At 37.5% G+C, this 13,757-nt stretch overlaps 1 pseudogene; it reads right to left on the reverse strand.

The window, feature by feature from the left end:
• Window positions 1-13,757, reverse strand: part of LOC132101764 (NACHT, LRR and PYD domains-containing protein 3-like) — a 33,314-nt pseudogene that overhangs the window by 1,970 nt on the left and 17,587 nt on the right.

The following is a 13,757-nucleotide window of genomic DNA, read 5'->3' on the forward strand; positions in this document are numbered from 1 at the left end:
ATTAATTTTTAATGAGCTGAAAAGAATACACGCCACACCTCTGTTTATCTATTTGCACTGGCTACCAATAGGTGCTCGCATAAAATTCAAGGGATTTTGATGTTTGCCTACAAAACTACCACTGGCTCTGCACCCATTTACCAGTGATGGGTCGTTCGCGAATGAGCCGACTCTAAGAGCCGGCTCTTGTAGGTGAACGACGGGAGCTGGCTCGCATATCAGAAGAGCCGACTCTATTAAAAAAAATGCATTTTATTTTATTTAAAATAATTGACTAATTCAAAGAATTAAAAAATTATATATAGGCCTAAAGGTGCACATATTTCGTTTGGACTGTCTGATCAGCCTCACATTCTATTCCTGTCAATCATACACGAGGTGTCAACCAATTATACGGCATGAGGGAGGGGCCGAGCCATCACACACACACACCAAACACACGGTGTCAAACTAGGAGGAGAGGAAAAACACAGCTTTTGAAAACAAAACAAAAGCAGTAAAATGAGTCGGAAGCACAGCAGCATTTGGAATCATTTTAATGATCATCAGCCCCTCGAAAGTAAGGCAGCTTGCATTTCTGAATGCAAATCTTTCATTAAATAAAAATATGATCAGCATTGTGTGTATGTGTTCATGCTAGTTATACAAAACATAACTAGTGAGATAGTTCATGCTGACTATATAACATGCCAAAAAAGAGGGACCAGTTTAATCCTTTCAGTTATTATTTTTCTTTAATATGGGTTCTATTATGTTTTTCAGATTCAGATTGTATTTGTTTTGTAATGTTGTTGTTTCTATACATTCAAAAGTGATTTAAATGCAAATGTTTAATAGTATTCTTTTTTCATAACAAATCAATGCATTTTAAAGAAATTGTGAGTATGATTTAATTTAATAGTTTAATTAGAATTGTTTTCAAACCTATCATAGTCAAAGCATTATTGTTTTTTAAAGAGCCATTTGTGAGCCAAAAGAGCCGGCTCTTTCCAGTGAGCTGAGTCAAACGAGCCGGCTCACGAAAAAGAGCCAAAATGCCCATCACTACCATTTACCTAAATTCATTACTTCAAGACCTCTAACACTAGCTTGCTCTATTCTTTTTCTATTCTATCGGTTTTCTTTTTATTTATTATATTATTTAAAAGCCCATGCTACGTGTACTGTGTTAAGCTAACTGAGACTTGTTATAGCACTTTTATATCATTGCTCTTTTTGTGGTTTTTGATTGCTTCCACTGTCCTCATTTGTAAGTCGCTTTGGATAAAAGCGTCTGCTAAATGAATAAATGTAAATGTAAATACTGTACCTGAAAATAAAGCACTGCTTATTTTATATGTATATTATGTGTATTTGTAATGTATATCTTAGTTCTTATTTTCTAATAGCAAAAAATAAAAGAGAACGACTTTTTTTATCTTTGCTCACTTTGGCCTAAATGTTTGCCGTTCTTTTTTATTTTATATTTTGTTAAGGTGTAAGAGGTGTTATGTTTCTTATGTTTCCATTTTTAGCAAATTAAGAAAAGTTTGTCTAAAAACTATTTTGGTATATTTTGTGCTCTGTATGGAATATTGTGATGAATTCCATTGTATGACCAAAAAATGTTAAGTGCAAATGATCAAACCGGCACATGCTTCCTCATTCTGCACAAACACTGAAATAGCACACATTTTTATAGGTTACCATTAGTGCGACCGGCCATGTGAAGTTGCTACTCCTTACGTGTTTCAGATGATAATCCTCATTTGAGGTCGATGAATGAAAGGCGAGCGTTTGGATGTCCTGGCTAATTTACTACATAGAGCAGTTGTTAACGATCTTTCATCGCAGAATGCATGATTTCGTCACTTCCTGTAGATTTGTTTTACTATGACTAAAAAAACATGGTTGACTAAGCCTTTTCTCATCGACTATAAGGGATGCAGCCTTAGTGTTTTAGGACCTTATTTCAGTGATTTTAACATTCTAGTTTTTCACTAAGCACACATTAAACATTGTTTTCTCAAAAACACAATCACGTACATACATGCTGCTCACATACTATTGTAGCCCAGTTTGTGCTGATTATAGTGCTACTGAACTTTAGCCATTAAAATGTTTAAAAGCTACTGAAAAAAGCACAAAAGTCAGGGAATGTCAAAACTTCTCCAGGGCCCCAAAACACCCTCGGACACCAGAAGGTTAATGTTCCTCAAATACATAAAACTTAAGATTTTACATATAGGGAGTTTCTTGAGTAAAGTAAATAAAGTACGTTTTCAAACAATCAGTTCAGTATTTACCCTTGCAATAAAGTAGAGCATGGCCCAAACTGTGTGCAGCACTTAATTCACAATAGAAGCAGATGGAGTTAAGAGCTTTGACTGATCCAATGAAGATACAATGTTTTATTAAAGCTCTTTTTAATACATTTTTTTTTTCGCTTTTTCTGGCATTCCAAAGCATATGCCAAACTTAGTGACAAAATTTAATGGTCGTATATTGTGGTAGCATTTTGTTAATAATTTTATGTAAAACCATTTACCTCAGTATCTCCAGCTGACAGTTTGGACTCTTCAGTCCACCAAAAAGAAGCTTCACTCCTGAATCCTGCAGGTCATTGTTACTCAGGTTCAGCTCTCTCAGGACACAGTTTGAGGATTGCAAAACTAATGACAAACTCTCACATGACTGAGCAGTGAGATTACAGTTTAGGAGCCTGCGTGGAGAAAAACAGTGATATATTTGTGTTTATCTTGTAAGGTTTATAATCTGGAGCACAGATGACTTCGAAAACCTTTGAATATAGGGATGTAGTTAAAGCAATTGCGAAACCATCAGATGTACTGACTGATTACTGAATTTAAGAGAGAATCAAAATAAATGCAAAAAGGCTTCCTTTTTGATGCTTTTCCACTGCATGGTACAGCTCGACTCAGCAGGGAACAGACTGGTATGGATCGGCTTGGTTTGCGTTTCCACTGCAGTTTAGTACTGCTTTAGAGTGGATGGGATTATAGACCTGTCACGATAGTTGCACTGCTTTTTTCATTCTGTGTCGTCCCATCAAGCTCTAGCTGGATCGACTCCTTGGCTATCAACGAGAGGAACGTCTGTACAGACCGGTTATTAATAGAACACGAAACAGCCATTATTTTGTTTGAAAAATGCAGTGCAGTGTAGTTTTTATGGAAATACCTCATTGTTTAAAGCAAAACTTAAATCTTATTTTTTAGAGAAGGCCTACAATATTTGAGCTTGTGTAATGTTTTTTTTCTGTAAAGCATATTGGTCAGTGACTGATGCTTTATTGTGCTATATATAAAAAAAAACATGTTTTGTCCACCATTACCGTTTCTAAATTTTAAAATGCAATAACTTTGTCGAAATAATACCCATATAGCTATAATAGCTTGACGTTTCCTAAATGTGTGTAATGTCTGATTTGGGGTTTTGTTTCATGTTCTTGTTTTCATGTCTTTTATTTTGTAGTTTTATTCATGCTGTTTGTGTCATGCTTCCCTCGCCCTCTTGTTGTCTTGATATTGGTTCCTCTTGTTCCTTTTGTCATGTTCCGATTGGTTGTCTTAGTCATGTGTCTTGTTTCCCATTGGTTTGTTCTTGTCATGTGACTCTCATTGTTCGCATAAGTAGTCATGTTTTTGCCATTTGTGCCTTGTTGTGTATTGACGTATGTACCTGCTGTTGGTGAGTCCTGTCTGTTCCATGCTAAGTCAAGTCTGTTCATGGCACTTCAAGTCAAGACTTTGTTTAGTGTTTGGATTTTTGTTTGGATGTTTGGATTATCACTTCTGTAAATAAACTGCACTTGGGTTCATCTACACTCACCTTCAGTGGACTAACCGTTACAGAATACACGACCACAAACATGAACCCAGTGGTTGCCCTCCTTGGTCTACGTCAAGGTAACCGATCCATTGACGATTATGTCCAGAAATTTTGTGAACTTTCTAACCGGGTGGACTTTAATGATGTGGCATTGAAGGACATCTTTCGGGTGGGTCTTAATTAGCCCATTTGTTTTCAGCTTCCTGGGGGAAAAGTTCACTGGTCCCTCGCGGAATATATTGACATACTCTTTTGCTGGCTGGTTCATCATTTACTGTGGGGATTGCTGATGAGGAACACTGCAATCCTGCAGTAGCCACCATGCCTGCCAAGCCACAGCCTATTCACGCCATGTTTGCTCACGTCATGCCTGCTATGTCAAGTCCTCATGTTACGTCTGCCAAGCCAGAGCCTGCTTGCATCACGGCGGTCACGCAAGAGATTCTCCACAACATAGCTGCCATTGAAGAGCTTTGTCGGAAGATGGTTGCCACTCAAGAGTCTCTTCAGAAAATGGCCGCCCTTCCAGAGCCTCGTCACGCCTCAGCTTAACTTCCAGAGCCTCGTCACGCCTCAGCTGAACTTCCAGAGCCTCGTCACGACATGGCCGCCACTCCAGGGTCTCGTCACGACATGGCCGCCACGCCCGAGTCCCCGGCCAAGATGGCCGCCACGCCCGAGTCCCTGGCCAAGATGGCCTCCAAGCCCGAGTCTCGTCAAGTCTTGGCAGTTACTGCGACTGTTCCCGTCGCCTCAGTATTTCCATTAATGGCAGTCACAATTTTGAGCGTGTGGGCTGCAGACTGCGCTCCAGTGGCCTGTCCTGCCATGGCAAAGGAGGCCATCCACGAACTCACTGCCTGTCCTGTAACAGCCACGGAGGCCGCTCAAGAACTCACTACCTGTCATGGCCAAGTGGTCTGTCCATGTCTCTGCTGGACCATGGCTTCCATGCTCTGCCTGCTCTGGCTTGGCCCCCCGCTAGGCCTGCTTTGCCATGGCCCCCTGCTCCACCATGGCTCCATACTGCTGTCACTGCTCCACGGCCCAGGTCCCCCTCTGCTTCATGGTCTGTCTCTGCTTCATGGCCCAGGTACCCCTCTGTTCCATGGTCTGCCATTGCTGCATCCTCCAGGTCCTATTCATTTTCACAGGCCTGACCCTCCATCCCTCCCCCTGTTCCACCTCCACTCCACCACCCTCTTGAACTTTTTGTGTTTTTTGTTTGGGTGTCAGGAGCCACCCTTAGAGGGGGGATATGTAATGTCTGTTTTGGGGATTTGTTTCATGTTCTTGTTTTCATGTCTTTTTATTTTGTAGTTTGATTTTTATGCAGTTTGTGTCATGCTTCCCTTGCCCTCTTGTTGTCTTGCTATTGGTTCCTCTTTTTCATTGTGTCATGTTCCGATTGGGTGTCTTGTTTCCCATTGGTTTGTTCTTGTCATGTGACCCTCATTGTATAAGTAGTCATGTTTTTGCCATTTGTGCCTTGACGTGTATTAATGTATGTACATGCTGTTGGTGAGTCATGTCTGTTTCATGTCAAGTTTGGTCGAGTTTTTATTTATTGTTTGAATTATCACTTCTTTAAATAAACTGCACTTGGGTTAACCCTCTGGAGTCTAAGGGTATTTTTGGGGCCTGGAGAAGGTTTGTCAAGCCCTGACATTTGTGCTTTTTTCAGTTTCTTATAAATATCTAAATGGGTAAAGTCTAATCTCACTGTAATCAGCACAAACTGGGCTATAATAATATAAGAAATGCATGTATGTACATGATTGTGTTTTTGAGAAAAAAAATATTATGCGTGGTTAGTGAAAAACTAAAAATGTTAAAACACTTGAATAAGGCAAAAAAACACATAAAGAACAATGGTTCCCGGGATTTTTGAGAACTGGAGCTTGTAGCCTAGAATTTTTCTTTCTAAATGATGTGAAAATCATCTTGTTTACTCACTCACAGAGAACAATATATTGATTTAAATTTTCTAAGACACTTTTTGTTGGTAAAAGTCATATGCGAGCAGGCGTCAACTACCATGAATATCATTGTGATTTACACCTGAGAAGACAAAGGCCTGCATAATGAGCTGCATAATGAGCCATTCAGTCATCTGTGCCACTGAGAGGAAGGAGTTACAAGAAAGAATGCAAGAACAAAATAAATCTATATAATTTTATGTTTGTAGTTTATTTAGAATATATTTAATTATCCAACAACATAATTTAATATCCACTTGGAGGTGCAGTTAAACAGTTTATTAGAAACAATCAAAGCTGACTTTCAAACAAATTGTTTGGCATCCTTACTCCAGTCACACAATCCTTCAGAATCCTTTTAACAATCTTATTTTCTACAAAAAAAAAAACATTTATTGTTATTATTATTATCATTATTATTAATGTTGAAAAGAGCTGAGAATATTTTTCTGGGGTTTTAGGGGGAATAAATTGAAAGAAAAGCATGTTTTTACATTTGTGACAGTTATCTATTTGTTACATTTATATTATTTACATCAAGCTTTTGAATGGTATAGTATTGTATATTGTTATTGAAACTTCATAATGTTTCACTTGATTACTATACATTTAGTCAGGAATTATAGTTTGGAAAAAGTATTTGGAAAAAGTCTAACTAGTAAAATGTTTACACGTTATGTGAAAACTAGTACAAGTATATAAATAAATAAAAAGAGACTTACTCATGTTTATGATCTCTGCTGAATAAAGTGCTGCATTCTTTTTTTCTGAGGAAATCCATTTCTCAAATCCTCAACCACATGACATCTTTTTGGGGTGAATTATGTCTTATTCCTCTCATCGCGAAGCAAACAGTAAAATAAACACTTGAAGAACAGGCTCGCTGCTTTTTCTTCTGTTATGGGCGTATTCAAGCCGCGCGCTTCAGTTTGAATCTGAATAGCGCGTTCAGCGCGGGGGCGTGGTCACATTAGATATAATGAAGGGAGACTTGAAAAACAGACATCGCGTTGTTTTCATATGGATTACTTTATCACAGAATATCTGTTTTCGGCGGCACTTGTTTAGTTTAAAAATAGACATGTCAAGCTTTCTATAGATATCTCCCCCATGTATTTTCGTTGAGTATTCACGGAGTTACAGTTCATTTTAATGACTTGTTTGTAAATGAAGATAAGCGCAGACAAAGGCTGCAGACAGCACACCTTGTTTGTTATCTTTATTTTATAAGTGCACAAAGTTTTGTTGTTATTATGTCTGTATCCAAAAAAAAGTAGACCCTTTACAGATTCGATTGATGTATTGCTCTTATCTGTACGATTAAAACTGAAAGTGTAATTTAAGGTCTTTTCGGGGTTATCAGGAGAAAATGACTCAAAACGCGTATCCGCGTTAATCGACTCGAAAGGGTTAATCTACCCTCACCTTCAGTGGACTAACCATTGCAATGTGTATATTTTGTTATAACATTGTTGTTTTATTAAAAATGACAAAACACAAAAGAGTTCTAAGTATTTCTACCTTGAATGGCCAAAGCTATCAAATTGACTGTTTGCAAGGTTCCAGGTAGGCTATGCTAGGCTGGAAGACTATAGTCCATCTGTTATCAATAATAGCCTACTTCAATGTTATGATAAAATAGCCTTAATAACAATAATGGCAATTTTTTTATGCTAGTGTAATAGCTAATGCATATACTGAAGGATAATTTTAGCTCCAAGACTGAAATTCTGAAATAAAACCTACTAAGACTTTTATTTAGTGACCGTGGGCAATGTTTATTAAGTTACTATTACTGTCATAACCGATCCTTTTATTCATGGATCACAAATCCAGGGGTAGCTGCATAAAATTGTTTCCAGTTCCTCTGATCCAAACATTTCTTGCTGGACACAAAACGAGACACACACATTTGAGATCCTTACACAATTAAATATTACATAAAATATAGTTTTTTAGGGCGAAGACATCATAAAATACGACAACAGGCATTCAAAGTTTCATTGTAAAACCTCAAAAGAACCTTTGAATGTAAATGTATGACAAAAATAGCATTCAGCTCAGTCTGGTATGAACGGTCAGAATGACCGCTATGGCCATTCTAGTAGTTATAGAATTACGGTAGTTCTAGTGTTAAGTGCATCAAATTATGTTTTCATCAATTTACAGGTTATAAAGTTTATTGTAGCTATGTGGGAGCTCAGTTTTTCTTTAAATTGATGAACATTGAAGTGCTATTCACAGGCTTTTTAAAACGGCATTGGCTCTGACTCGATGACAAATGTTATGTTCCTCAAATACATAAAACTTTAGATTTTAAATTTAGGGAGTTTCTTGAGTAAATTCTGTATGCTTTCAAACAACCAGATAAGTAATTATACTGGCAAACAAGTAGAGATGGCCTAAACTGTGTGCGGCACTTAATTCACAATGGAGGCAGGTGGAGTTATGAGCTTTGACTGATAGTTTGGGAATCCAATATTTAATGCATTTCGGTACTTTTCAATACATTTAATGTTGTTTTGTGTCTTGTTCTGGAATTCCATTCAAAGCAGATGCCAAATTTAGTGACAATATTTAACTGCCATTAACTCTGGTAGCATTTTGTTAATTTATTTTGGAAAACCATTTACCTCAGTATCTCCAGCTGACAGTTTGGATTGTTCAGTCCACCAGAAAGAAGCTTCACTCCTAAATCCTGCAGGTCATTTTTACTCAGGTTCAGCTCTCTCAGGACACAGTTCAAGGATTGTAAAACCAATGACAAACTCTCGCATGACTGAGCAGTGAGATTACAGTTTAGGAGCCTGCGTGGAGAACAAAGCAAACAGTGATATATTTGTGTTTATTTTGTAATGTTTATAATCTGGAGGACAGATGACTTGGAAAAACCTTTGAACATAGGGATCTAGTTAAAGCAAATGTAAAACAATCCAATGTACTGACTGATTACTGAATTTAAGAGAGAATAGATTTTTTTTAAAGGCCTCCTTTATGGTGCTTCTCCACTGCATGGTACGGCTCGACTCAGCAGGGATAGCAGGCACGTTATGGTTCGGCTCGGTTTGTGTTTCCACTGCAGTTTAGTACTGCTTTAGAGTGGGTGGGATTATAGACATGTCATGATAGTTGTGCTGCCCTTTTGATTCTGTGTCATCCCATCAAGGTCTAGCTTGATCCATTGCTCGGCTATCAATGAAAGGAATGTCTGTACAGACCGTTCCTCAACAGAACATGAAACAGACATTATTTTGTTTAAAAAACACAGTGGAAAAGCACCATTAGTTTATATTTTAAATGTATGTTCCTTTAATTAAACTTTCGATGTAACATAAATTAAAGAAACAAAGTATTAATTGGATGATACAGTTGGGAATAGTAAAATGGTTCAGACTTGCCCAATAGTGGAGAAACATTGGCATTGGAAACAACAGAAATGTTAAAAAAATTGCATCTCTAGACAGGGTATAAAATAAACACCATGTGTCAAAAGTGTGAGATAATGTGAAATAGGCAAAATACATTTTTACCCCCCAGCCGGAAACTTACATACTAAACTATATATTGTTGCTGTTGGGCAGAAAGCTCCAATGTCCAAAATTGCCTTTTTTCAGCAAATAAAAAAAACTGTATTCTTTTTTAACTAAACTTTGTGTTGTCAAATTCGATATTGTAGCTTTATATTGTCAGACACTTGCATGTGTCATTATTTTATTAACATTCAACAAAAATCAAGCTCCAGGAGTTTTTAACCAGTGAATGTCAGACATACGTGTTTTGTCCATCATTAAATCAGACACACCTAATGGTTTAAGTGCATCAAATTATGTTTTCATCAATTTACAGGTTGTAAAGTTTATTGTAGCTATGTGGGCACTCAGTTTTACTTTAAATTGACGAAAATCAACGTGCTATACTCTGGTTTTCCATAAAATGCTGGTTTAAAAAAGTATTTTACCTCAGTATCTCCAGCTGACAGTTTGGATTCTTCAGTCCACCAGAAAGAAGCTTCACTCCTGAATCCTGCAGGTCATTGTTACTCAGGTTCAGTTCTCTCAGTACACAGTTTGAGGATTGTAAAACTAATGACAACCTCTCACAAGACTGAGCAGTGAGATTACAGTTTAGGAGCCTATGTGGAGAAAGCAAACAGTGATATATTTTTGTTTATCTTGTAAGGTTTATAAACTGGAGCAGAGATGACTTGGAAAAACCTTTGAATATAGGGATGTAGTTAAAGCAAATGTAAAACCATCAAAAGTACTGGCTGATTACTGAATTTAAAAGAGAATCAAAATAAATGTAAAATGCTTCCTTATGGTGCTTTTCCACTGCATGGTACGGCTTTACTCGGCTATCAACGAGAGGAACGTCTGTACAGACCGTTCCTCAACAGAACACAAAACAGCCATTATTTTGTTTGAAAACTGCAGTGGAAAAGCACCATTAGTTAATATTTTAAATGTATGTTCTTTAAATAAACTCTCCATATAACATCAAATCAATATTTTAGGTTTCTTTAGTTTATGATACAGTTGAGAATAGTAAAATGCTTCAAACGTGCCCAATGGTGGGGAAACATTTGCATAAAATTTCATCAGGCACATTTATTCATTTTTCTGAACAGTCCTGAACAACAAGTTACTTGTGTTAAGTTAAGGTCCAATTAAAATAATTAATAGTATGCATAAATTAATGTAAATAAGATTCTTACAGTGCTCTTTTTGTGTTTTTGATTACTGGCATCAGTCCCATAAGTGCTTCATTAGATCTACTGTATTTCTGCAGTTCAAAGTTCTCTTGAGTCTCTTCTGACATCTGAAGCAGAAACACCAGACCAGACCAGACCACTGAGCAGAGGAGAGATTTTGTGCTGAGAGTTTTCTTGAGCACAGATTATTCTGGATTTCCTCCTCAAAGTCATCTTTCAGTTCAGCCAGACAGTAGAAGAGATTTATGGTTCTCTCTACTGATTCTTCTTTCTTTATTTTATTTTTGATATAGTTAGCAGTCTGTATGATGTTTTCTGTCTTGAGTTCCAGTCCTGGCAGTAGTTCCTTCAGGTCACTCTGGTTTGACTCTAGTGAAAGACCCAGGAGGAACCGGAGGAAAAGGTCCAGGTGTCCGTTCTCACTTTGTAAAGCCTTCTTGACTACAGTCTTATGAAGCTGAAACAGTGGCTTTTTGAACAGTTTCCATGTTACTTTTCTTCTACAGGACTGAAGAAATGGGCTTGTTTTCCCATCTTTGCTGATCAAATGCACATAAAGAGCAGCAATGAATTCCTGGATGCTGAGATGTACAAAGCTGTAAATCATTCTCTCTGAAATAGCTTTTTCCATCTGAAATATCTGTGTGCATAACCCAGAGAACACAGACCCTTCACTAACATCTAGACCACACTCCTCGAGATCTTCTTTGTAGAAAATCAAATTACCTTTCTCCAGTTGTTGAAATGCCAATTTCCCAAGCTTCAAAAGAATCTGATCAAAGGCCCATTCATTGGCAATCAATTTAGGGTCATCACTGTATTTTGTTTTGATCTGTTTATGCTGAGTAAGTAAGAAGTTAATGTACATCCCTGTGAGAGTTGTGGGTGATTTGTCATTGCTCTCTTGAGCCAGTAGAGGCTGAAGTACAGTGAGAGAGATCCAGCAGAAGACGGGGATGTGGCACATTATGTACAGGTTTCTGTATTTCTTGATGTGACTGATAATGTTTCCAGCAACCTCAGGACTGCTGTTTTTTATGAAGTACTGCTCTTTCTGCTCATCATTGAATCCTCGCACCTCTGTCATTTGATCAATGTAGACACAGGGTATCAGACTGGCTGCTGCAGGTCTGCAAGTGATCCAGATGAGAGCAGAGGGAACCAGATGTTTCTTGATCAGGTTGGATACTATCTTAGTCACTGTTGTTTTTTCATGCACTTCTGTAAAGCTTTCATTCTCTTTAAAGCTCAATGGGACGCGACATTCATCCAGGCCATCGAAGATAAACATAACCTTACCATCACCTTCAGGAAGAGAGGGCAATACTTCAGTATCACTAAAGAAGTATTTGTTAAGCAGATCCATGAGACTGTACTCTTCTGTACTCTTCTACTCTTCTGGGAAGTCGTGGCTGGGGGGAAGTCGTGGCCTAATGGTTAAAGAGTCGGACTCCCAATCGAAAGGTTGTGAGTTCGAGTCCCGGGCCGGCAGGAATTGTTGGTGGGGGGAGTGCATGTACAGTTCTCTCTCCACCTTCAATACCACGACTTAGGTGCCCTTGAGCAAGGCATCGAACCCCCAACTGCTCCCCGGGCGCCGCAGCATAAATGGCTGCCCACTGCTCTGGGTGTGTGCTCACAGTGTGTGTGTGTGTGCATTTCGGATGGGTTAAATGCAGAGCACGAATTCTGAGTATGGGTCACCATACTTGGCTGAATGTCACTTCACTCACTATGTCCTGATTTTCTTTTCCTTCAGCCCAGTCAAGGATGAATTTATTGACAGATACTGTTTTTCCCACTCCTGCGATCCCCATTGTCAACACTATTTTGTTTTGTTTGTCACACAGAGCTTTAAACATATCATTAAACTTGATTGCCGTCTCCTTGACAGCCAAATGGTTGTTATTTGATTCCATCTGTATCACTTCGTGGTTGTTCACTCCTCCTCCATTCTCATTATCCTCCACATATAAATCAGTGTAAATATCATGCAGGCATTCCCGGTGACCTGTTTGAGAATTACCAACTAATATCCGCTTATAGTCCTGACTTAATTTGTTCTTCAGTCTGTGGCTGGTTTTCATGTAATCATGAAGAGCAGCTTGACTTTTATCTGCAGTTGAGCCTTTCAGAAAATGAAAAATACAGCAACAACTAAGTGACTGAACTGTTCCTAAATTCATAATAAAACTAAATATAAATTTGTTAACCCTTGTGCATTGTTCAAATTCACTACCCTTTCGTTATGTTCGGGATGAAAACATCCACTCAATTAAACTGCTGCAATTAATATATTTATCTGATACATTTTTACAGCAGTTTAATTTAGTGGATGTTTTCATCCACGAACATAATGAAAGGGTAGTGTATTTGCCCACAGTGTATTGTTAAGTTTTTGAAAAATTTCATTCATTCCATTAGCTGCAACACAGAAAAAGTTGTGGCCAAAATTAGACTCAAACTTACCCCCTAGTGGACGAAAACGTCCCTAACAACGCATAAGGGTTAAAACTTTAGAATAGGAAACACATATTTACTATTAATTATTAATTAACGTTTTTTTCCTCAATAAACAATAAATTTGCTGCATATTATTTACATTATCAACATTGTTTAATGTTTTGTTTTTCTTTTTTATATTAGTGATATATTGCATCCCTACTGTTATTCCTATGAATGTCTGCACTATGTTGTACTTTCTTCTAAACTGGAAGCTCCTGTCATCAAGTAAAATTCCTTGTGTGTAAACATACTTGAAAATAAAGCATTTCTGATTCTGATAAGTAATGTACAGGGCCAGAGTGGGACTCATTTTCAGCCTTGTAGTTTCATGCTTTGGACTGGACCACATTAGTTCAATACTGCTTTTATTAAAATAATGTAATTAAAACCTCAGTGTATAAGTCTGCTATAGTGCATTGTAATTTTGTACTTCATTGTATTTTTCAAAAATATAATTTCCAATTCAGTGCAAATACAGTCCCCTAAGTGTTGCTTTACAGTGGAGATTAGAACAGTTAATAACAATATTCTTTACAACAACTCAGTGTAATGTTAAACAGTGTTAGGATATTTCCTGTTTATAAATATCCAAAACCTAATAATATATATGAGCCTGGTCCACAAGTCCAGTCATAAGGATCTTTTTTTTATTATTTTGAAATTGAGATGTATAAATGAGCTGAATAAATAAGTTTTCCATTGATGTATGTATGGTTTGTTATGATAGGACA

The sequence above is a fragment of the Carassius carassius genome, chromosome 1, assembly GCF_963082965.1.
Source record: "Carassius carassius chromosome 1, fCarCar2.1, whole genome shotgun sequence".
Lineage (NCBI taxonomy): Eukaryota > Metazoa > Chordata > Actinopteri > Cypriniformes > Cyprinidae > Carassius > Carassius carassius.